This window comes from Pinus tabuliformis, chromosome Q (genome assembly GCF_031772625.1).
Source record: "Pinus tabuliformis cultivar Carrire ecotype Pingquan chromosome Q, CPIR1, whole genome shotgun sequence".
Classification (NCBI taxonomy): domain Eukaryota; kingdom Viridiplantae; phylum Streptophyta; class Pinopsida; order Pinales; family Pinaceae; genus Pinus; species Pinus tabuliformis.
Genome location: NC_142296.1, coordinates 1139252652 through 1139279795, shown reverse-complemented (window position 1 = coordinate 1139279795; position 27144 = coordinate 1139252652). Strand labels below are relative to the sequence as shown.

Sequence of the window (27144 nt, the reverse complement as noted above, 5' to 3'; positions counted from 1 at the left end):
GCAATCATAGGAGCAATTATGGGCCAGTTTGATGGGCTGTTCGGAACTGTGGTTAGTGCCCTAACTAGTCCCAGAATTGCAACATTGTAGCAAGTTAAAGTGTTGACCTTCTTACAGTCAAAATATTGTTGCGTTAAGGGTGTTTGGACACTAGTTTGGAGACGGTTTCTATATGCTAGGCCGCAGGCCATAGCACCATATGGCATAGTGAGGGCTGCTAAGGGAAGTCAAGGATGTGCCACAGTTTCATGGAAGGACTTATTCAAGTACCCTAATCAGAACAGCTATCTACTGCTGAATGAAATCAAATTTATGAGCTGTGTTTGCGTTGATTGTATTTAAAGTTGCAAGCCAAAGTTGCCTAGGTTTGATCAAGCTACCTAGAGGTAGAATTCTGCCATGTGTGACCAGCAGTGACTTCTCCTGTCAAGGCCTCACTGATGTTGTCATAAAATATCAGATTTGCATATTTGTATTATCTCTCTCTCTGCTGAACTATTGAAGAATATAAGAAGAATTGATCAAGGGTTTACCCACATTGGGGTTTGTCCCTAGTTGGTGCCACATCTTGTGTCCTATTGTCTTGGCTTGTCTTCTACTGTTTATGTTTATTTTTTATCTGCATTTTACTATCATGTTGATGTGATTACGAATCTGGATATTGATATTGGGCTAATAAGAAAATTGAAGTAAATTTCTCTAAGCATAGAACATACCAAAAATTAACATGGTAGCGGAGCTGAGGTGAAGACAAAGCCCAAGCAAGAGTGAAAGACCAATCGCCGAAGAAAGTTGGAAAGGAAAAAAGGCTCAATGGGTTCCTCATCCCACTTCCCAGCTGAAGACAAGCTCTATGAAAAGTCTAACTATCACAAATGGAAGGTGTCCCTTGATCTGACATTAGAAGAAACAAAAATGGTGGAGCAAGACATGCCTTCTAATAGAGGCAACCCCTCTGCTTTCTCCACTCATGCCAAAAGGAGAAATAATGCAAGGTCTAAAGGTCACTTCAATGGAAAGCTCGGATCTAAGGGTGGAAGGAAGAGCAAGTGCTTTGTTTGTAATAAGTTTGGCCACTATGCGAGGGAGTGTCCAAATAGAAGGGACACATCACATGATGATGATCACAATCATTCTAGGTGCAACCTCAACAACAATGATCGAAGGAATGATAGGTACAATGACAAAGGAAAAGGGTATGTAGGTCATCAAGGAAATGGTTGACCCTCCAAGAAAGCAAGGAACTCCAGGTATGAAGAATCAAATGTTGTTTCTGATAAGCAAAAGGAGTATTATCTTATATTGGCCCTCTCCACTACCTATCCTCCGGACACTTTGGGAAATTGACTTATTGATAGTGGTGCTTCAAGGCACTTCATCGGATACAAGGAAACTCTCTGTAATCTGATAGAGAAGGAAACAAACTTGGAGATTATCCTTGAAGACAATGCCACCTATCCCGTAAAGGGTGTAGGAAATGTTACCATTAAATTAAATCAGGGTAACACAATTCATTTACAAGAAGTTCTATATGTACCTGATCTCAAGAAAAACCTGGTGTCCATTTCGGCAATGGAGGGCAAAGGTTACAAGGTGGCATTCATCGATGGAAAGGTACGTGTTTGGAAAAGAAATTTTAGAGATGCTTTTACTCTTGGATTCAGGGTTGGCACTTTGTATTAAGTTGCAAGAAGTCCATTGGGGACCATGTCTTGTGACACATCTCTTCAATTTGAACTATGGCACCGGAGGTTTGCCCATCTTCATTGTAAGGCCCTATCCGATGTGAGACAGATGGTGACAAGGATGCCTGAATTCAAAGAAGAGCATGAAGGTATATGTCCGGGATGTACCGAAGGAAAACTTACAAGGGGACCATTCCCCTCCAGTTATAGCAAGACCATAGATGTGGAACAACCCGAGGAGTTTGAGGTTCATCCGGGATTCTCATGTATACAGGTTGAAGAAAGATCTTGGTTTGAAGCAAGCACCCCGAGCTTGGTGTAAGAGGATTGATAGCTATTTGATGAAGCTGAGATTCACTAGGAGTGAAGCCGATCGAAACCTTTGCTTTAAGGTTGTGGATGATAGATCTCTCATACTGATGCTTTATATGGATGACCTCTTTTTGACAGATGCAAGCCCTCTCATTCACAAACATAAGAGGGAGTTGGATTTCGAATTTGAAATGAAGCACCCAGGACTGATGCACTACTTCTTAGGGTTGGAGGTCTGGCAAAAGCCAGGAGAAATTTTCCTATCTCAAGGAAAATATGTTGTGAAGGTATCAGGAAGACTTGGGATGGTGCACTGCAAGCCTGTGACTACCCCGATGGAGCTTAACTTTAAGAAGTTATCAGGTAGTGTTGCCGGACCTGAATTGGGTAATGCTTTTGAGTATCATCAACTCATAGGAGCATTGATGTTCTTAGTGAACTCCCGTCCAGATATATGTTTTGCAGTTAATATGTTGAGCCTCATCACACACATTGGATTGGTGCCAAGAATCTTCTGAGATATCATCGAGGCACAATCACTCATGGATTGAGATACACTGTCAGAGATGTAAGGCTGCTTGGTTATTCTGATGTTGATTGGGCAGGCAATGTGGTGGATCGCAAGAGCACTTCTGGGTGTTGTTTCTCTTTGGGTTTTCCTTCAATATCCTGGATAAGCAGGAAGCAGAAGTCGGTTGCTTTGAGCATTGCTGAGGCCGAATACATAGCTGTGAGTATAGCCTCTTGTGAAGTCGTCTGGTTGAGAAAGATCTTCAGTGAGTTATTTGGACATGTGTTGGATACCACTATGATCCTCTGTGACAACTAGAGTGGGATTCGATTGTGGAGAATCCCGTATTTCATGATCGCTCCAAGTACATAGACATCAGGTACCACTTTATCCGAGATATGGTACAACGAGGAGCAATAAGGCTCCATCACATTGGGACTGATGTGTAGGTCGCCGATATTCTGACGAAGCCCCTGGGAAAGGTCAAATTCTTGACTTTTCGAGAACGACTAGGAGTCGTGGAGAGACCCTCTCTTGAGGGTCCTGTATGATATGGATATTGAGCTCTGGGAGCTCCGGGGGGCATGGGGTACTTCTTGGAGCGATGAGCAACCATAGGGTGAGTGGTTCAACCTTCCCCTAATGGTTTGCTATGTAGGCAGGATGAGTGGTTCATCCTTCTCCTACTGAGACACAATCATAGGGTGAGTGGTTCAGCCTTCCCCTAGTGATTTGTTGTGTACAAGGTGAATGGTTCAGCCTTCCCCTAGGATACCCCATGGCAACATGTAGGCAGGATGAGTGGTTCATCCTTCTCCTGCTGAGACATCCTACCCATGCAGTCTGGGACTCATGGGAAGTACCTCTCATCTGGCCAATGAGTAGGGAAATGAGGATAGGGACCATAGTACTACCGATGGACGCATCGTGTACTACCGTACTCCCTATGCTAGGATGACCTATATTGATTTGGGATCAATGGAACTGACTTCGGGTCAGTAAGAGTGGTATGAGACACTCTCTTTATTTGGAACTGATTTCAGATCAATAAGAGTGGTACGAGACACTCTTTTTATTTGAAACTGATTTCGGATCAGTGAGAGTGGTATGAGACACTCTCTTATTTGGAACTGATTTCGGATCAGTAAGAGTGGTATGAGACACTCTCTTTCATCTCGCACTGACTTCGGGTCAATAGAGAATCGTCTGATACATTCTCGATCACTTCTTCTTCATAGTTCAGCAGAGTAGAACAGAGCAGTGCAGGGCACTGCATTGATGGCAAAGATAGTACAGACTGGCAGATGGATTAGCAGATGGAGTTCTCCCTAGTTGAGAGGGAGTGTTAAAATTGGCAACTAGGGCCAAACTCCATGTGGGTCATCTTATTTATGGCAGGTGATATTTTTCTTGGATTCCTCTCTTCGATAGGTGTAGGATTGATCTAAAGATCATCCATTTCCGACATGTATTTATGGAGATATGAATTTATTTATATTATTTGACAATTTGTCAAAGTCGTCCAGCAACCAAATTATTCCCTGCTCAACCTCAACGTTGTATTTAAATAGAGGAGACCTCAAGTCATTTGACACACACCTCTTATGATCTCTCTCCACTCATTTGGGTTTGGTGGAAAGAGAGGTCTTGAAGGAGACATAGCTACAGTGACAAAGGAGCCCTAGCTGCAGTCATGAAGGGAGACCTAGCCGCAATCTTGAAGGAGCTCTAGCCACAATCGAAAAATAAGCCCTAGCCGCAATCAAAGGCAGCGCTAACCGCAGTCAAAAGAAGGCTTAGCCACAGCAAGAGAGAGGCCTAAGACACAGTCAAGGTAGGCCTTAAGACGCAGTCAAGGGAGGCCTAAAGATGCAATCAAGAGAGGCCAGATCCACAGCAATTGAGGTGCCCTAATACACAGCCAAGAAGACACTCTAATCTGCAACAAAAGCAAGATCTAGCCACAGTCAAGAGAGATTTAGATGCTGTCAAGAAAAGGCCTTTCCACAACAAAGGAGGCCCTAATCCGTAGCTAGAGGGAGGCCCTAATCCACAGTTCAAGAAGAGGCCTAATACGCAGCTAAGGAAAGACCCTAAGCCACAGTAAAAGAAGGCTCTTATACACAGCTAGAAGGAGCCCTAATCCACAGCTAAGAGAAGTCATAAGACAGAGCAAAAGAAGCCCTAGAAGCAGCGTGGATGCTATAGGTACAACGTGGGAAAGAGAGGTTGTTTGGGTGCCACAGCTGTGTTAGAGAGATAGGTCTATGTGTTGGGCTTGAAACTGCCCCAAAGGAGCAGCGTGGAGGGAAGCATCCCATTGGAGGACAGCCACAGACATAGGAGCAATTCTGGGCCAGTTTGATGGGCTGTTAGGGACTGTGGTTAGTGCCCTAACTAGTCCCAGAATTGCAGCATTGCAGCAAGTTAAAGTGTTGGCATTCTTATAGACTAAATGTTGCTGCGTTAAGGGTGGTTGGACACTAGTTTGGAGACGGTTGCTATGTGCTAGGCCGCAGGCCATAGCACCATAGTGAGGGCTGCTAAGGGCAGTCAAGGATGTGCCACAGTTTCATGGAAGGACTTATTCAAGTACCCTAATCAGAACAGCTATCTACTGCTGAATGAAATCAGATTTATGAGCAGTGTTTGGGCTGATTGTATTTACAGTTGCAAGCCAAAGTTGCCTAGGTTTGATCAAGCTACCTAGAGGTAGAATTCTGCCATGTGTGACCAGCAGTGACTTCTCCGGTCAAGGCCTCACTGATGTTGTCATAAAATATCAGATTTGTATATTTGTACTATCTCTCTCTGCTGAACTATTGAAGAATATACAAAAAATTGATCAAGGGTTTCCCCACATTGGGGTTTGTCCCTGGCTGGTGCCACATCTTGTGTCTTCTTGTCTTGGCTTGTCTTCTACTGTTTATGTTTATGTTCTATCTACATTTTATTATCATGTTGATGTAATTGCTAATCTGGATATTGATATTGAGCTAATAAGAAAATTGAAGTAAATTGCTCTCAGCATAGAACATACCAAAAATTAATAGTATTTGTCTGAGCTAGGTCATGGTATTCGTCAATTGAAGGATCTATAAGAAGAGAAGAGATTTAAGGGTTTTCCCCTCAAGAGGAGGGGTTTTGGCCCTGGATTGCAGCCTATACACTGTGTCACTGTTCTTATCGTTTTGGTAGCTGTTTGATGTATCTAACATTATAATAACAAGGAACAAAGCTAATGAAGAAAGAGGAAACACAAACAGTTATCAAGTTAAAGAGAATTAACATATTCATTGCCCCACTGAATTCTCAACACTTCGGAAGGTTCCATATATGAGTAACACCGGGCATAGGTTTGTGGGAGTAGAGGCTGGAGCTGTATTCTACAAGCCATCAGAAAGGGTAAAACTAAACGACATGTTTGTTGGAAGAAAGATTCAGTTAAGAGGGAAAAGAGAGGATAATAAAAATGCATAAATTCATTAATACAAATAATCAAAACTATGAAAGGAAAAAAAACATATCACTAAAGAAAGAAGTCAACATTTTGTAAATTTTCCCAGCCCGAGGTGACTGTTGTCCTAATATTTTGTTCATTAAATAACTCAGAAATTAATTTTTGAATATTGCAACAACCACACAATAGCTGGACACAATAGGTAGCAGAAGTGTAAATCAATTATACATATACACAGATTTTTCCTTCAAATCATTCTATCATTCAACTAATCAAAGCTTACAAGGCAGCATCTGCAGCTGTACAGTTGATAAATTCACCCCTAACCCAAAGTGTACAGCCTGCTGAAGATAGTAAAACTGAGAATACACAAAAACAACTGTTGTAAGGCCCTATTGTGCTGCTGTGCAGATCTGCTGGCTGTACAATACCATACATATATGTGCAGTTGTGTGGATCTACTGTATAGCTGTACCATATATACTATTGTATGGTACTCTTCCTCCCAACTGATCTCTCTCTTTTTTATGTCACTGTCCCTATCCGACAAAACTTATGTCTGAACTCTCTATCTCGACCTATCATTATACTTTTAACTGAAACCTGAATCTCTTAGTGAGATGTACAATTGAGATTAATCCCAGTCTAAATCATTAATGCATGAAAATTGAAACACTTTATTAGACTTAAGAGCTAAATATATAAGATTTCTCACTTTTTCCTAAAGTGAATTTTAAATAGAGTTCTTGAAATATCTTGAACTACTGCCAGCACATTGACACTGAGCCTATGTGGAAGTTCCTGCCTGAGCTATAGTTTTCAACATTTCCTCTTAGCAAAGAAGGAATTTTGCAACAATCCAAGCTGATCTCTAAATGCTTCAAACTTTCTTTTTGCTAAGGGCTTGGTCAGAATATCAACTACATGTTGATCTGTGGGAATATACTAGAGCTCCACTGCTTCCTTCTTAATCTTGTCTCATATGAAGTAAAATCTGATGTCTATGTGCTTGAACCTCTTGTGAAATATTGGATGCTCGGACAGTTTGATGCAAGTCTGATTATCACAGTAAATGGCGTGGGATCCAATTCCTAATCTAACAACCCTACAAGTAACTTGCGATGTCAGATGTCCCCACAACTAGCAATATTGGCCACCATGTATTCTGCCTCTGCCGAGCTAATCACAGAACTCTACTTCACGTTGAACCAAGATATGATAGCTGAACCCAAGCTAAAGTAGCGCCCTAACAACTAGCAATACTGGCTACTATGTACTCTGCCTCTGCAGAGCTAATAGCCACAGAAGTCTACTTCATGTTGAACCAAGATATGATAGCTGAACCCAAGCTAAAGTAGCACCCTAAGGTGCTATTCCTATCTGTGGCATTGTCTGCCCAATCTGAGTCTCTATAATCCTGCAACTTCACTTCACCATCTCCAAGATATCTCAGACCAAACTCCATTGTCTGCTTCAAGTACCTAAGAGCACATGTTTTGCTGCTACCCGTTACCCATTATTTTGTTGTGTAAGCACAAGGGGTCATAAAGATGGGACTGTTATCCACAACCTTGTAGGGTAGTCCTAAAATGCCTTGAAGAAAACCACCTGCATATCTTGCATCCGGTCTGTCAGAGCATTGAGAAGAATCTAACCAAAAAGAAACAAAGAAACACAAAGCCTATGCCAAATCGGTGAGAAGAAGCTGCTCCTGAAGGTCCTTTTAGCCTGTCTGGAAGGAAGAAACCACAGAAGTTCATGTCTTCTGCAGTGCTGTGCAGTGTGAAGGATAAAGCTTCATTTCCAGTCACTGATCAGAGAGTTAGAAACATTAATATCGCCAAAATGTGTTCCATCATGGCTTGTTGAAATGAAATGTTTCAAGGCATGCACCTAGCAGCCGATGTTGCTGACATGGTTCTGATTGCATTTTACTCTTAATGCACTTGCAAAGAATATATTAAAATTACTCCAGGCTTCAGGCATAGTATGCCTTTCATCACAGTAAACACATCAGTTTTTCACCCAAGCTGAGATGCCCCATAATGATAAATCTATAGGAGACGTGTTCTTAAACACCTGGATATCAGAAATCAGAAATCGGTGGCAGCCTTTTGTGCAGCAGCTGCCATCCTATTTCGAAATTATGAATAGGAGGGTCAAGTTGGATAGAATTAAAAGAACAATGCTTGGATCCATACTTCAGTGTTGGAGAAAATGTAACTAGGTTCGGTCGTCATAAATGTAATTTTGATATTTGTACTTATTCAAGAAAAGATAGTTTATTTTTGTATTATTTGTCAATGAGTTTCTTGCTCATTGAAAATAGGTTAAGCACATTTTGAAGTGTTTGTAGAGAGTCAAAGTCAAAATGTAATTATGAAAAGACCCTTTGAGGGCATGTTACATCATGTAAGTCATCATACAAGGTCAAGGAAATAACTCCAAGCATGGTCAAATCCTCTCCTAGCACCAACGAAGTCTACAAGCAGCAAAAACGATGAATAAATGTTGAAATATAATGCAACTACAAGTCGGCTTTAGGGACAGTCATGTCGGCTTCAAGGAGGAGGGACAGACCTCTATAAATAGAGGCTGTCCACTCCTCATTTGGACACACACTCACATCTCTGAAATCCACAAGGAAGAAGAAGGCTTAAAGGACAAAGAAAAGGTGAGAAAAGGGGCTACAAGGACAGCGTTACAAGAAGGAAGAACAGCGAAGTTAAGGGGCTGCTTTCTAGGGTTTCTGCAGCCACACGTGCAAAGGAGTAAGGGACAGACTGCAGCCAGATCAGCAGCAAAAGTGCAGTGACATATCATTTATGGTTTGGGCTAGAAACTAGGCTAATAAAGGTCTCCTACTCCAGCGTTGAAGGCAACCTCACAAGCGAAGGAAGAAGAGGACTGTTTCTAGGGCTAGAAACAGTCACACGTGTGAGGAGCAGGAAGGGCTTGACAGCAGTTTAGGGCAGCAGCATAAGAAGCCTAATTCGGATGTGCAGTTAGGTCTACAAGGTATCCCAAGGTCAGGTAAGAAGAGGAGCCCTAATATTCTAGCAAAGAGCCAAATTTTGTGTTCTTGTTATTTTGTTTTGGTAGCAGTTTGATGAAGTACACACATATGCACTAATAAGAACAAGAAGAAGTATAAGCTAACTAAGAAAAGGTAAAAAGACTTCACAAATTGTTATCAAGTCTCAGAGAATCACCACAACACTACTTTGCCCTAGATTCTCTAACATTCACGTTGTCTAAAGACAGTGAATCCAAACTCTGTTGATGGTATTTGAGCTTTACCTTTGAGCTTTAAAGAATAGTTTATGTTAATGGAAATCATCAATCCCTTGGAGTTATTCCTCAGTATGAAAAAAGATGCTTGGCCTTGTACACATGGGAGGTCCTTGGATTCCGATCTTGCTCTCTCCACCATCTCCAACGTAGACCAAACCTAGTCCAGCCAATTATATGTGTATTTCCAGTGCTGCCATCAGATGGAAGCACCAAGAGGCAAGTAGATCAAACATCAAATCTGTGAAAGCTTAGGAGGCCACTAGAGCTCAGTCAACTAGACCTTTGCAGTAACATCGCCTCAAATCCTATGACATCGCACATTGCACCAACAATGAGGGTACTTCCTCCAGCTCTTGGCTACAGGCCTTAGCATCCAAATAGCGAGACAAATCCCATCCCTCTTCCTACTCTTCCAAATCATCCAATTGATCATCTATCAAGAGTTTCTTCCCTTTGACCTCAGACGTTATGGGAAAGAGCATCAGAGGATGTTACCCACCCACAAGAAAGACATCCCCTCCCCCTACTCCCCCTCACACACAAACGTTTGATGGTTCTTGGCCCTCAATTCTCCACATTTTTTGCATGTTCTCCATCATCACTTTGTTTTACTACTCCATGACGTTAGGTCTTAAACTTTAGATAGTTCTCAACATAGGTAAATTTGCTTTTATTATGATTTTCAAGGAGCTACTTTTGCACTTCCATCTTGTATTTTCACTAATGTACTTAGCATTCCCATTGACCTATTTGTGGTCTTTTGTCAAACATTAATAAAATGATCTTACTTTGTCTTATCTTACCTTATGAGATGCTAGGGTTTATGCCAATGTGTAAACCCTTGAGAAGAACATGATGCTAAAAGAAACGATGGTTAGTCATGTAGAGCTAACACCTTCAATGATATTGCAACCTTGTTCTTGTGTAATGCATGGAGGCTAGGGCAAAATCATGGAGAGCCTAGCTGGACGAGTCTTGAGATTGGTGTGATGCCTTGCTTGGAATACAACTTGTTTATTGTATCCTTGATGTTTCATGGAGGTATTGGTAGTTGTGTCAATGCAAGAGTTGAAGACCTAAGGTTTGGGAACTCAAACCCTAGGATGGACATCGTGACATGGAAGCTAGTACTAGAGTTGTCTTGCCATGCACTTGTTTAATACAACATGACTATGGTTTGTTAACCCCAGTGTTACCAGACTCGTCAAGCACTCGCGAGTCCAAGTTGACTAGGTCGGCAAGCGATCAGATTCGAATTTGGGCTAGTCAAACTAGTGTCAACCAAGTTTGACTCGTGGTCAACGCAATTTTGACTCACAACTCTACGATAACATGTGATTCCAACCTCAACTCACGATTCATGCAATTTTTAGGTTAATAAAGTTTGCGCAATGGTTTTTTTATCATTTCACTTGTTGTTGTGCCTGAAGTCTGGAGTCTGAGCAAATCGAGGAGGGTGTCTAGGGTTTAGGAGCCATGGATACATGAAGTTGTGATTATTATTAGTGATATCTAACGTTCTCAAAAGTTGTGGATCCAGAGACACCATTACAATTGAAGAAGCCCCACATCATAACCAGCGATGCTTCCACTTTTGGTGGCACACTTCCACTTTGATACAGGTTCAATTCCATTTCATTTATCTCAAAACGACGTTGATCTCGGAGCATCATGCCAAGTTCTTTCCTATTGTAGTCGCAACAACACCACCCAAAATTTTGGCCTAACACCAAATTTTTGGGTCCCCCCCCATGATTTTAAAGATTCTAGTTAGGTTTGTACCTTTGAATTGGTAAAACCTTTCAATGTCTTAGCTGCCACCGAATCTTATGGGGGCTTATGCTCTCACGATGCATGTTGCATTTATCCACCTGGAATCATGTTGGTTTATGTTCTTCTGACTGCCCTAGGTTTTGAAGACTTTTCGTGACGTGCATGTTATACCTCGATTCACACTCTCTAAGATGCAACTTTAACTTGATTCCTCGACATAGTCACTGCATGATCATCATTAGGATTGTATTGCATAACAATGTCGTCTTCAATTATTGATCCAATTCATATGCTTAAGAGTTATTAGGTTTAAGGAAGACGTTTGATAGCATATTCAATAAAGTCATTAAAAAACATCCATATCACATGTAGTTGCAAAGTCATCCAAAAGCACCTCTTTTACAACATCCCATTTTGCTATCTCGTGCTCACAATCCATTCTACATTTAAAGTTTTAGCATCTAAGATTGTGGGATTCTAAACATTCCTTAGAATGCATACAAAACTCAATGTTAAGGTGTTTCTCATGTCTGGGTCCAACCTGAATCTAGATTGAGATTTCGATAAATAGAGAGGGAGCTATTGTGATTTCAAATCTGAACCCCAAAACCCTAGTCAGATTTAACCATTCCTAATGGAATGCTCCACCAGTTCTTTATATCTATCACTAGTTTGGTAGAGAAAGCTTCTAGATGGTCATTCTTATAGAGTACGCAAGCTAGAAAGGTGACACATGTGGCATTAAATACTAAATCAAGCCCTATCCATGTACATCCTTTCACTCTTAATGAGGAATGGCAATCTTGAGGGAGCCTTTAGCCATGCAAGAGATGAAATTTGATTATTCTCGTTCTCTATGTCATCTAGAACATCATGCAAAGGTTGGAAACACGTTTTTACTGAAAATGAACATCCAAAGGTTGTAGTAGTCTTCCCTAGGTGACAGGACCTCCACAATATTGTCTCTTGCTAACATTAAACAAGAGTAATTGTGTTGAGAATCGCTAACTTCAATAATTTTCTGGTGGACAACTACTTTTGAATGGGTCACATCTACATCGGAGTTGGACCAAGAATATAATGCCCTTTTGATTGGTGAACGTTGTGCCATTATTACAATGTTGCTTGTCAAATTATTTCGTTCGAAATAGGCTATTGCATGCCCAAGTCTCATTGCTACCATTATTTGCTAAGAATATACCAGTCGTTCTGTTGAATATAACTTTTGTGAAGCACCATAATCTACAGTGTGATGTGCACGAAACAGTGTATATTTATATGTTTAAATGGTTTTGTCTGAAGGCATGCAATGTAGAATCGCTTCAGATAGTTGTATATTACAAGGACATTGCAAAAAACATTGCTTCATTCTAAATTCAATCATTTTGGCACATGTAATGGACGGGAAGAGTGTAATAGACGATCAACAAGGATTCAGTTCTTCATGGCATCAAGCTCATAACTGGTCACGGGACATAAGTGCCCTTTATCAAATTGACAGCTTTCAGCGTTAGGGTATATGGTCAAAGTGGAATGAGCAATATTAAGTCATAGTACACCAATTCATGGAATGGATAGAGCTTTTTGCACACCTTTCCCATTGCAAATCTCCATTCAAAGTGGCACTTAAAGTTATTGTAATTGAGGAGCGTGATTAGCAGTTAGACTAGGCACTCTTCCTTTCAAGTTGCAATTCGCACATGATACTATAGATAAAATTTGCGACTAAAATTGTTGTCTCAAATTGCAACCTGCAACTGGACTCTCTATGGTGCATGCGATAGATACAGGTGTGCGATTCCAAGTTGCAACTTCTCCCCATAGACTATCATTACCTTTAACTTGGGCACTTCATCGATTTATTTGCCCTCATCATGCCTCATATGTATATTCCTGCTTATTTTCTTTGTGCCCAATCTTACCTTATGGCATTTCGCTTGGTTGAATCGTTGTGCAAGTACTTGAATTCCTTCTCTGCTCTAAGGAGTTGACTCCTAAACATGGTCAAATGGAGTTTTCAAATGAGGGGAAACTCCTGTGGCGGGATGGCCAAGCACTTTTGAAAGGGCAGGGAGGATCCCAATTACTCGACTTGGGAAAATAATCTCCTACGAAGAAACAACAATTGCAATCAACTGTGGTGACATATGATAGATAGTTGAGAGCTTGGCATACTTGTAGCAATCTTCTTGAAGTGCAGAAATCATCGGCTATATATGAGGAAATGCGAAAAGCAAGGCATACTCCAAATTGGAATTCCCACAGGTCATTGGTCGCATTTCCAACTCCCATTGCAACTAGGAGCCAAGCTTGCAACTGTCACTAGTAGCTCCTCACATCTTCAGTGAAACTACCTCTTCAAAATTGTGACTTGCGCTTGTGATGAACCATTGATCGTATATTGCATTACTAATATCCATCCAAAGATGTAACTTTCCTTATAGACCGAGCTTGCGACTTAGTTTAGGTCGCAAATCACACATTCAACCCTTAGCACTGAAACTGCTACTTGTAACGTGCTCTCCGAAGTGAAAATGCGACCTGCACTAAAGTTGCAAGTTGCAACTTAGCCTAGGTCGCAAATCGCACTTATGCCTTTAGCTACATTGCCACTCAAGGATGCGATTTATCCTGCATTTTGAAACTACGACCTACCCAAAATTCTCAATATATCTTGGGTTTTTCAGATGATTTAGTAGTGTGTTTTCCTCACGCTACTTGAAACATTTTTTGTGTCTAATATGTAAATGCCTTGTTAAATTTTAGGTATGTTCTATGCTTAGAGCAAATTTACTTCAATTTTCCATATTAGCTCAATATCAATTCCAGATTAGCAATCACATTTAGCATGATAGTAAAATGCAGATAGAACATAAACATAAATCGCAGAAGACAAGCCAAGACAAGAGGACACAAGATGTGGCGCCAGCCAGGGACAAACCCCAATGTGGGGAAACCCTTGATCAATTCTTCTTATATTCTTCAATAGTTCAGCAGAGAGAGAGATAATACATATACATCAAAAGTCAACACTTTGACTTGACAAGATCAGACATCAGAGATCTTCACCATGAAGATGACATAATAGATCTAATGACAAGGACTGCAGATTTGAACTCAGGTGAAGGCACACTTATCAGATCTCATCCTTCAACTAATTCTCCAAGGTGATTCCATCACCATGTTGCATCCATCATCACTATGTTGCACCCATCATCACTATGCTGCACTTCATTACACTATGCCGCACCCATCATACTACATCCATCATGCTACATCCATCATCATTATGTTGCACTTCATTACACTATGCTGCACTTCATCACTGTGTTGCAATCATCACTGTGCTGCACTTCATCACTATGCTGCACTCATCACTGTGTTGCACTTCATCACTATGTTGCACTCTGTGCTTCACTTCATCACTATGTTGCACTCATCACTGTGTTGCACTTCATCACTATCTTGTACTCATCATTGTGTTGCACTCATCACACTTCTTTTACCATGTTACCACAAATGCCACGCTGACCTTCCAGTCCTTGAAATATTGATAAGGCTTCTTCTGATCTGCAGATAGTAGCCTTCCCATTTGACTGTGACTAGGGCAGATTGTGACAGCGAATCAGGTCACCTTCTAGTCTGTGATTAGGGCCTCTTCTAGGCCTCCTTACAGTTGCGTATAGGGCTACTAAAGTGCCTTCACAACTTCATCTAAATCTCCCTTTGAGACCTGCAGCTGATAGTCTTCTAGGACAGCGGAATAGTGTCATTACTGGACCTGTGTTAAGGGCTTTAGAACAGCGGCATAATACATTTGTTTGGACAGCGGCTAGGGCTTGTTAAGGCCTCTCCTTGCTGCATACAAAACCTTAATGACTGTGACCTAGGACAACGTATTAGGGCTAATACTTTGCTGCTCCTTTAGGGCTGAGATTAGGATGTTAAATCCTCTCCTAGGACTGCGTAGGAGAGCCTCCTTTAAGGCAACGTAGGTGCTTCTCTTCAATGAGATAATCCTCCTCCAAGATAGCGTCCATAGGGCTGGCTTCATTAACTGTAATATAGGGTAGCGTAGGCACTCCTAGAAGACTTTTTCTCCTCCTTGTCTAGGGCTTTCCCTTACTGTAATTAGGGCATCATTAGGCCAACGTATATTCTAGAGCACTCCCTCTAGGTCTCTCCTTCATCAAAACCCAAAACAGAATGAAGAGAGATCACAAGAGTGTGTGTTAAAATGACTTGAAGGCCACCTCTATTTATAGTAAAACGTTGAGGACAAGTGGGGGCAATTTGGTTGCTAGTCGACCTTGACAAATTGTCACATAACACAAATAAATTCATATCTCCATGAATACATGTAGGAATCGGATGATCTTTAGATCAATCCTACACCTCTCGATGAGAGGAATCCAAGAAAAATATCAACTGCCATAAATAAGTAGACCCACATGGAGTTTGGCCCTAGTTGCCAATTTTAACATGCCCAGGTGCAGAGTTCCACGTATTGTTTAACATAATGCATCATGGACTCTATTATGTTATGTTGATGAAGTGTCCATTGATGCCAGCACACAAAACTGTTGACATCAATGTGGTTCATTTAAAGGCTAGCAACCATGTTGAAGTGGATACATATGTCAACTACTGTTAGGTCCCTACAATACTAGTGATTACCCCATTACTATTGTAGTTATATCTCTTATTAATATTGTTGCGCCCCTATTGTCCCCATATTGTTATTACTGTGCCCCATAGAATCCCTCTATTGTTATTTTTGTGCCTTTATATTATTATTATTAGGTCAGCTAGGTTATATTGTGACTCCTTAGACTCCTATATATAGAAAGGAGGTTTTGTCATTTGAATCATCAAATGAATCATTCATTTGTGTAACGTAAAGGAGGTTGCCCCCTCGAAGAGGCTGAATTCTAAGGCGTTGATCTATCTTTTTGTGAGCTGGTTTCATAACATTTGGTATCAGAGCTTTGGATTCTAGGGTCTCGCTGCTCCAAATAGATCATCATAGAATTTTCGCTATAAATTTTTTTCTGCGACGTTTCAGAAGCGAAAAAAACCCATTTGAGATGAAATCGCACTAAACCTCGAGTCCGAATTTCAGAGCTTTTTGCACTATATTTGCAGAGATATGATCCGAGGAAGTTGGTCTTTTTGCAGACTCCTGAATTACATTCCAAACAGGTGACCTAAGGAAAATCGTCATAACTTTCTCTCTGAGCATTGGATTGAAATTTCATAAGAAGGTACAGAAAGAAGATGGACTGCAGTTTCTTGTATAAATTTTTTAGAGCCAAAGGTCGAAACAGGGACACGTGGCATGCCGTACAAGTTCGCTCTACTGAACTAGTCTATAATCAAGTCACTGCGGGAGATTTGGTATAACTCTTCCTTGGAGAATCCAATTTGGATTAAATTGGTGGCATTGGAAAGAGGATACAAAGGGCTACTGCAGATCACAATTTCAGAATTGGATGATCTAAAATTACAGAGATACATCAGAGGCAATATCGAGCTCTTACAAAGTGAAAAAATGTGTGTAGATTTTTTTAAATTTTTTATTAAGCTTGGTTTGAAAAATTATTTTGAAGGAATTCAAAGGGCATAGTAGAGCATTATTATCAGTAACTGATGCCCCGAGAAAAGAAAATGCAAACACCTAGTAAACAACCTGAAAGCTCTAGCATGACTCATGAAGAAGAGGAAGAAATACTACATGATATATCAAAATTACAAGACCAAGTGCAACAAAAGTCACTCTCACAAAAGCTAACAGAAGCTAAGATAAATAGCGTGGAATTTAAGATAAAGGGCGTGGAAACTAAGATGAATGGCGTGGAAGCTAAGATGGACGATTTGAAGAAAGATTTGAAGACAGACATGACAGATTTGAAGACAGATTTAAAGACAGACATGGCAGATTTGAAGACAGATTTGAGAAATTTTCTACATGAAATACTTACTAATGGTGAAAGGGTAGTAAAAGAAACTCATGATGCGAACAAAAGAAATGTTAATCATGATTTCATAGACTCTAATGTTGGATCGAAGACCCACCATATTCCAAAAATCGATATGAGGAAGTTTGATGGCAAGGATCCCGCAACATGGATATTACAGATAGAGCAATTTTTCGATCTCAATAATGTGCAAAACACACAAAAGGTACGTATTGCAACTTTATATTTGGAACCAAATCAATTTGTATGGTATCAATGGCTTTGCTCTCGTAAACAAATTATCACTTGGGCAATTTTTACAGAAGAATTGACAACACATTATGAGGATACAAAAAGCAACGCTTTTTTTAGCCAATTGATAAGTCTCAAACAAAAGGGTTCAATAATGGAGCACATTGAGGAGTTCCAAAAATTGAACGTAAGAGTAAAAAATATTCCAGAGGAGCATAGGATTGATGTGTTCATAGGGACTTTAAAGGATAATATCCAACATCATGTTCGCCTTTGGGAACTTGATTCATTAGAGAAGGCATTCAGGTTAGCAAGAAAAATGGAAAGCAAAATTATGGCAACTAGGAAGCATACCACTCACAACTATAAAGATGGAAGTGTTGTTGCCCCTAGTCTTCCACAACTTATAAGGTTGACACCACAACAATTGGAAGAAAAAAGATCAAAAGGGCTTTGTTACAGCTGTGATAGCAAATACACTAAATGTCATAAGTGTGCTGAAAAGAAATTATTCTACATAGATTGTGAAGAGGAAGAAGAAAAGGAGCAAGAAAGGTCAAAAGAAGAGGATATACTCCAGGAACAAAGCCTAGATAAAGAAGAAATGAATCTGACCATATATTGTAATGCATTGGCGGGAATTACCACTCCTCAAACCATCAAGATAGAAGGACAAATCAAGAAGAAAAAGGTAATAGTGTTGTTTGATTCAGGAAGTACCCACAATTTTATTCATTGTAAGGTAGCAAAAGAATTGAATTGCTTCCTATATCCAGCACCAGAGTGTCAAGTGATGGTTGCAAATGGAGGAACAATAAATTGCTCTGGAAAATGCCATAATATCAAGCTATCCATGGGAGAATATGTGTTGACTAGCCCAATGCTTTCCATTCCAATGGGAGGTGTTGATGTTGTACTAGGAGTCCAATGGCTACAATCCTTGGGTACAATAGCTTTTAATTTTCAAGAACTTTTCATGAAATTTTCTGCGGAAGGAAAAGAAGTTGAATTAAGGGGTATTACAAGGAAACCGGGAAAGATAATCAGCTCTAACGATATGACAAAGCTTCTAAAAAAGGAACAAAGAGGTGTAATTGCACAATTATGCTCACTAGATGTTTCCACATCAAAATCATCTATTTGTCCAGATCTCCAAGAAGTCTTGGACAATCATTCCAAGGTATTTGAGAGTAAATTGAGACTCCCAAAGGTCTCCCACCTATTCATGATCATGATCATGCTATTCATCTGATTCCAGGAAGTGTTCCTCCAAACATCAGGCCGTACAGATATCCCTATGCCCAAAAGAGTGAAATTGAACGTATGGTTGTAGAAATGCTAGAGGCTGGTATAATTCAACCTAGTCAAAGTTCTTTCTCTGCTCCAGTAGTATTGGTGCACAAGAAGGATGGATGATGGCGCATGTGTCCGGATTATAGGGATCTCAACAAGCTCACTAATAAAGATAAGTTTCCCATTCCTGTCATTGATGAATTACTGGATGAATTGCATGGATCAATTTACTTTGACACCAAGTTGGATCTTCGTTCAAGATATCATCAAATCAAAATGAAGACTGAAGACATTCCGAAAACAACATTTAGAACTCATCAGGGTCATTATGAATTTTTGGTCATGCCTTTTGGCCTTACCAATGCACCTTCTACATTTCAAGTTTTGATGAATTCCATTTTCAAACCCACCCTTAGAAAATTTGTGTTAGTATTTTTTGATGATATACTAATCTACAGCAAGTCTTGGAAGGATCATGTTGAACATGTTGATAGGGTGCTACAACTATTGGAGGAGAAACAATTATCTGCAAAAAGATCCAAATGTTTCTTTGGAGTACAAGAGGTGGAATATCTGGGTCATATTGTATCTCATGAAGGAGTTAAGGTAGACCCTAGCAAAATTAAAGCCATTAAGGAATGGAAAATCCCCACATCCATAAAGCATTTGCGAGGATTTCTCGGGTTGACTGGGTATTATCGCAAGTTCATTAAGAATTATGAGAGAATAGCAGCACCTCTAACAACATTATTGAAGAAAGATGCATTTTCATGGACTCCAGAAACAACAAAGGCCTTCGAACATCTTAAAGAGGCAATGTGCCAAGCACTGGTCTTAGCTACACCGGACTTCACAAAAACCTTTATTGTGGAATGTAATGCTTCAGGAAATGGAATTGGTGTTGTTTTAATGCAAGATGAAAGACCCATTGCTTTTGAAAGTCGTCCAATCAAGGGAAAGTTTTTACACAAAGCTATTTATGAGAAGGAAATGTTGGCAATACTACATGCACTTAAGAAATGACGACCCTACCTAATGGGAAGACACTTCAAGGTAAAAACGGATCATGATAGCCTTAAATACTTTTTAAAACAAAGATTATCCTCTGAAGAGCAACAAAAGTGGGTCACAAAGATGTTGGGTTATGACTTTGAAATCATCTACAAAAAAGGGAAGCAAAATGTGGTGGCAGATGCACTCTCAAGAAAGGATGAGGATGTGGAAGCATTGTTGTGCGCCATTTCTATTATCCAACCAGATTGGATAAACGAAGCAAGGGAGGAATGGAAGAATGATGAAGAAGTGTGGGCACTTATTCGAAAGTTACAACAAGATTCCAGTACATCTGATACATTTAGCTGGCAAAATGATTCGTTATGGTACAAAGATCGCTTATGCCTCTGTAAGAATTCCCAACTCAAACAAAAGATTCTTATGGAATTGCACACTTCTCCCTTAGGAGGGCACTCAGGATTTTTAAAAACTTACCACAGGGTTAAGAAGGAATTTTTTTGGGATGGCCTTAAATCAGATATTCAAAAGTTTGTGGCAGAATGTTTGGTTTGCCAACAAAATAAAGTTGAAACAATTAAGACCCCGGGTCTATTACAACCTTTATCCATTCCAAGCCAACGTTGGGAGGAGGTTTCAATGGATTTTATCACAGGTTTACCCAAGTCTGAGGGAAAGAGTGTCATCATGGTGGTAGTTGACAGACTTACCAAGTATGCACACTTTTGTGCATTATCACATCCATTTAAAGCCAGTACAGTTTCTACTACATTTATGGAAACAATTCAAAAGCTACATGGAAATCCAAAAATTATTGTAAGTGACAGAGACCCCATTTTCACTGGAAATTTTTGGACAGAATTATTTTCTTGTCTCGGTACTCAGTTAGCTCATAGCTCATCTTATCATCCTCAATCTGATGGGCAAAATGAGATAGTAAACAAATGTTTGGAAGGATATCTTCGTTGCTTTGTATCTGATATACAGACACAATGGGTCAAATGGTTGCCTCTGGCTGAATGTTGGTATAACACTTCCTTCCATACAGCAACAAAAATGACCCCATTTATGGCACTTTATGGATATCAGCCACCATCCATCACATCATATTTAAGATAAAATTCTAAGGTTCAAGCAATGGAACATCACATCGAGCATCAACAACAAGTCCTCCAACTCTTAAAAGATAACCTCGTGTTGGCACATAATAGAATGAAACAACAGGTAGATCAACATCGCAACAAAAGAAGTTTTGATGTAAGTGATTGGGTATTCCTATGGCTACAACCATATAAACAAATGTCCCTCAAGCAAGCTAAGAAGGATAATAAATTATCACCAAAGTATTATGGTCCGTACAAGGTGTTGCAAAAGATTGGTACTATGGCATACAAATTGGAGCTTCCTGCAGCTTCTCGAGTGCACCTAGTTTTCCATGTTTCATGTTTAAAGAAGGTTATAGGCGACAAGCTCCCAGTTCAAACAATATTGCCAAAACTTGATGAAGAAGGAAAAATTATATTAGAACTGGAAACAGTCACAGAAACAAGTACTCAACAGCTACGAAATCGGTCAATTTCGGAGTATCTCATCAAGTAGAAGAACTTATCCGCTGAAGATTCCACATGAGAGGATGAGAATTTTATACAGAAACATCTAGAACTACTCAAGCGTTGAGGACAACACTTTTTTGAAGGAGAAAGGCATGTTAGGTCCCTACAATACTAGTGATTACCCCATTACTATTGTAGCTGTATCCCTTATTAATATTGTTGTGCCCCTATTGTTCCCATATTGTTATTACTGTGCTCCATAAAATCCCTCTATTGTTATTTTTGTGCCTTTATATTATTATTGTTAGGTCGGTTGGGTTATATTGTGACTCCTTAGACTCCTATATATAGAAAGGAGGTTTTGTCATTTGAATCATCAAGGAATCATTCATTTGTGTAATGTAAAGAAGGTTACCCCCTCAAAGAGGCTGAATTCTAAGGCGTTGATCTATCTTTTCTATCTTTTTGTGAGCTGGTTTCATAACAACTACTGTCAGCAATATAAATTTCATATACCAAGAATGAAATTGATAGGGCAAAAGGAGAGAAAGGCAAGTTATCAGTACTGCAAGAAATTGCAATTGTATTTTGATAATTCTTGAAGTTATCAAGCCTATTACTCACAAGCGCATTATAGAAAAGGAGCTTGAAGGATTTGGAATTAGGTTGAACAAGGAACCTCCTAATTTGACATTTAGGATGAAGGACAAGGGTGGAATAAATTTCACATCTAAACCTTGAGATTGTTAAGGCAATCTGTGGAGAATAGAAGATTCATAATGCCGATATTTCTCTTCGCTATGATGCAACTGCAAATGACCTTGTAGATGTGATCGAAGGCAGTCGCATATATATGCCTTGCATTTATGATTGTTCACAAGATTAACCAAAGAACTCTTGAGGAATTGGATATTTTGGATGAATCGCCTCACTACTGTCCAGTTAGTGCCCACCTAGAATGGAATTTGGATGGCCTATTGGAGAAGATATGGGAGGATTTAAATTTGACCTGAATATCTACAAAACCCCAAGGGAGTGAATCCAGACTACGAAGATCTTGTTATCTAAAGCTTGAACTTTCGAGAGGTTCCACAAGGATATGTTGAAGCAATTTAAATATGCATTGGTATAGGGTTCTAGCGCAAAACACAAACCGCAAAGAGTTGGGAAGGATCATGAATTAGAGGATGAGGATGGTCTCAAAGACCTTGCCTGTGTTTGTTTTAAAGAAGGACATGATTGTTGGCAAGGGACTTCTTCCAAAACAAGGTTAGGGAAGCTCAAAATGATCATGCACGAGCTATACATACCTTGATAATATTGTAGTGCAGAAAAGGACTGTATAGGGGTCCAGATTAACATCTTGCTTTCAGTTAATATGTTATGTCTTTAGTATTGTTCTTTGACTGCAATATATATGACCATGTGATTTGCTTGCAGGTAAAAGGAGGGAACAAGATTGTTGACCTATGAAAAGGAAGATAGGATCAAGTTGAGAGCAATAAGCTCTGATATTGTCAATGCAAGAGCAAATTGTCTTACAATGCATCTTTTCCAAGCTAAGAAACCTGTGGACCATTGATGTCAGCTAGGGGGTTTCCCACAAAGACTATGCAACTAAGGTTTTGACAAGCAGGCGAACTGGCTCCAAAAAAGCTTCTAGGACCATATAACTTCCTAAGGCACTATGTCAACCAAGTTGTGGGGTGTTGATATCATCCCCAAAGACTAATCTACTTGATGGCAGATGCAGTAGCCAGAAAATAAACATTTAACACAACAAATGAACATCACCACCTTGTTCATCAGCTCATGCAAGTCTCCATGTCTTTGCAACAACATTGGCAACAAGCACTCTAGAGTCTCCAATAACCATCTCTACTCTCCTCATGACTTCTCTTCTATCATAATGTAAATGTTTCTTATCATAATGCTAACAATTATGCAAAGATCGATTGAGCATGTAATAGCCATTAGACATGAGAAAGTCGTGAGGGTACGCAAAAGGTCATGGACCATGGTAGGTGAAGAATCACCTCATCTCTATAAATATACCCTCATGCCTCATTTGTAGGAGACTTTAACACTTGAGCTAGGCTAGCTTTAGATAGTTGTTTGGTGCTTGGAAAGTTAGAGGCACTCAACTCTTGGCAGCTAGTAGGGAGAGTTGTGGTGAGATTAGGGTTTTTCTTTGAAAATGGTACAAGCGGCCCATGTTCCACTGTTGGGTTTTGATGGTTTGCACTACATGTACTTGTATTTGCAGCAACATTAACGACTATCTAGTATTGGTTCCCATGCATTCCCATGGTGGTTATAACGACTATCTAGTATTTCCATTTTGTGTGCTTGCATGTGGGCGATATGTCTATGAACTAATTCATTGCCATTACATGTGCGTTTTCTTTCGAATCTCTGCTCTTGTATTCCACGCTATGCTAGTAACTTATTGTAAATTGTTTTGCAATTAACCTCTAGCACATTCCTATTCATGTATGTGTTGATTTGGGGTAGCATCAGATATGCTCTAGCCACGAAAATTGGTGGAGAGGCTAAAGCACATGAGATCTCCAAGACCCAGAAATGGTTTGGGTAGAATCTAACCAGTTTGGGAGATATTAAAATAATTAATATTTTTAATGGAGTTCCTAAGTCTAAACTTAGGAAAAATAAAATATTAATGTGAATTAATATAAAATTGGGTTAGAATGGTCCAAAAGTCATGGATCAAGCCAAATCTAATCTTAGCCGTTGATTAGAGATTTAATCTCGGTCATTGATGGACCAACGAGAAAAGTATAAGAGGAGGCTTGAGGGTCAGTTGGAGAACACACCGAGAGAGATCAAGAACTCGATTTTCTGGGGCAGGGTTTGCTGAGGAAATTGAGTGAAGTGATCTGAGTTGCAGCTGAGGGGCAGTGAATACATAGCAGAGAGGCAGAGTTAGTACCGGGAGGATCAGCGCAGAAGCTGGGAGAGGTTGATGCAGAGCCAGCTAGAGGCAGCCAGGAGCTGCGTAGAGCTAGAGAGGGCCAGTGTGTGAGACGCAGAGGCTCCAGAGGCTGACACAGAGCCCCGAGAGGCTGACGCTGGGCCAGATAGGCTGACGCTGGGCCAGAGAGGCTGACGCAGGCCCTAGAGGCAGCGCTGGGAGATTTTCGTGGGACAAATTGGAGTTGGAGAGCTGGATAGGGTGACGCAGTCCCTATCAAGGTGACACATAGTAGCAAGAGCTACAGTGTCGTTGTGGGATCGTTCATCCGGTGATTTCGCTGGAATATCTGTCTCCGACTTAGAGGTACTACTACTGAGGGCATTCTCTGTTGGGTGAGCCATTTCTGGCACCCTTGTTGTATTATGAAACTGCATAATAATAAAACCCTCTTAATAGCTACACTGGTTTTCCCTCATTGGGATTTTCGGGGACATTAGTCCAAAAACAATGATGTCACTTGTGTGCTTGTTTCTTTAAGTTGATGATCTGTATGTCCTAATATTGTACTTGTATTTATTTTCAGTATTTACATGGTAAATAACTTGTTAAGTAATTGAACAAGTAGGAAGAAATAAATCAGATAGTACAGGAAGAATTTCTAACGGATAGACTTAGAAATTTCAACATGATATCAGAGCGTGGTTGCAGATCACAGGATAACTGAAGGCATCAGCCCAGTGTTGCACGAAGCGCCCCCCCCCCCCCCGGTTCCAAGCCCCGAAGCGTGTCCTGTACGGAAGCGCCTAGGAAGCTTGGCCGGAAGCGGCGCTTCCGAATTCGGAAGCGCCGCTTCGGCTTTTTTAGCCGCTTCCTGGAAATTTGGAAGCATTGTACGGAAGCGCCGCTTCCGAAGCGCCGAAGCACGCTTCGTACGGCGCTTCGGGCGTCAGAAGCGTGGCGCTTCGGAGGAGGAAGCGTACGCTTCCGTACGCTTCCGTACGCTTCCCAGACGCTTCCGTACGCTTCCAGAAAAGCTTCCGGAAAAGCGTTTAGAAAATCCTTTTTTTTTCAATTTTTTTTTAAATTTTAGGTGAGTTTGCTTGTTGGGGGTGGGTCCACCTTGGGTTAGGGTGACGAATGAAGGCAAAAAAAATATGAATATAGCAGATGCTCCCTCATGGTAATGTTAAATTCTTAAAGTAAAAGTGACATTCTCCTTTATTTTTCATTTTCATCCTTTTACTTAAATTTTTAACATTACCATGAAATGACTCAGGATGTTTGAGAGTGGTTCCAGCCTCATTGGACTTCATATGGAGAAAATAGAATTTCATATCCTATTCAAAATTCAGCAGACTTAACAGTTTTCAGGTATTCAGGATCAATGGGATTGTGGCATTTCATTAGATTATATCAAGTATGAAGGTATGCGATTAGCATTTAATCAAGAGCACCAAGCCCTATATGTACCCTGGTGTTGGTGGTGTTAATTGTTGAACTCCTTTGTCACGCGGCACGCCCTCAGCAAAAAATTACCTTTCAATCAAGTCAAAATCATCGATCAAACATGTTAAGCTTTTTCTACCATATTTTAAGTCTTGAATTAGGTAGTTTGATCAAAATTGGGCAATGTTGACTAATATCCCTAGACAATCGAGGTAGAGGCAAAGGCTAGACAAGAGGAGAAGAATCTAGATTCTAGATCATTAATGTACAATGGATGTTATATCTATCTTGATTTATGCAAAAATATGCATGTTTTCATGTCTTCTACAATTAATTTGGTATTTGGGATGTTTGTTTTGAGTATAAATGCAAAAAAATATAAAATATGTATATATATATAGCAGACGCTTCCGCGGACGCTTCGCTTCCTAGATTTTTGGAAAATGACGCTTCGGCGTCCCCGCTTCCAAAAAACGCTTCCGCTTCGCTCCCGCTTCGTGCAACATTGCATCAGCCGAGCAAAGCAGCAGCAGTAGAAATAGTTGTCTCGAGTGACAGAAGTTGTTCCTAGCAGAAAGCAGCAAGGAAGGGGTAACGCAGAGAGCTTGCATCATCAGTTCGAGCCAAGAGGAGGATCAGCGTTGAGGCAGAGAGGAGCAAACCTGACCTACACAGTGCCCGGTCATCTTTCTCAGTCAAGAAGGATCGACGTTGTGGCCAGGAGGTGCAGATTGTGCCGGTGTCGGGATTGCGCAGAGCCTAGAGGCTCTAACCTTCAGATTGCTGGGGCATAGGAGGCTGTGGGTAAGTTGTGGAGCGAAGCTGGTGGGGTACTGTGGTCAAAACAATACCTAACAGGGCAAGACCAAGGAGAAGGGTGTTGTTGTCGAGGATTTCTAGCAAGAAATCTTGATCAGTGGTGCAGTTGTACAAACGATTGGAGTGGGGCATTTCGACATTGGCAGAGGGATTTCCAGAAGGGAAATCGAGGCTCAAAGGGAGTCAAACCGAAAACTTCTAGACGGGAAGTTGAGAGACCCAGCAGGAGTCGATCAAAGGACTTCTAGGAGGGGAGTAGGGAGACTCGAAAGAGTCGAAAGAGGAGCAGTGAAATGGCAGTGAATGGGCTAAGAGATCAGGATAGACTGGACGGAGCTTCAAACTTCGTAGTCTGGAAGGCCAGGATCTTGTCCATTCTAGACAGGTATCGCATCAAGCACTTTTCCTTGAAAACGATAGCGATCCCAATTGACCCGGTTGAAAATGAGAAGTACAAAGAGGCAATGGCCAGGGCTAAGTGCATCATTCTTGACAGGGTCAAGGATCATGTGGTACCACATATTGCCGAGAAGGGCATGACAAGTGAGATGTGGGATGCTCTGAAGAAGTTGTATCAGCATACTTCTGTGCAGAGGAAGATGCTTCTAGAAAATCAGTTGCGGTCATACCAGATGCAGAGGGGCGAGCAGATAGATATCTTCCTCGGGAGATTGACAGAGATCCGGGATCAGCTGACTTCCATAGGGGCCACGCGGATGAGGAGATGTTGATGAGGACCGCATTGAACGCAGTCTCAGAGGATTGGGAGGTATTTGTCCAGAGCTTACTGTGGGCGGCTCTTCGTCAAGAAGAGATCAGATGGCTGACCAAGGCGGGAAGTAG

The 27144-nt window shown here is 40.7% G+C and overlaps 1 protein-coding gene and 1 pseudogene across 3 annotated transcripts in view; one reads left to right on the top strand and one right to left on the bottom strand.

Annotated features, from left to right (window-relative positions):
* LOC149223587 (uncharacterized) overlaps positions 1-27144 on the bottom strand; it is a 45512-nt gene that overhangs the window by 8600 nt on the left and 9768 nt on the right. The gene's annotated exons all lie outside the window — the stretch shown is intronic.
* On the top strand, positions 19-26503 carry LOC149223588 (developmentally-regulated G protein 3 pseudogene; annotated as a pseudogene).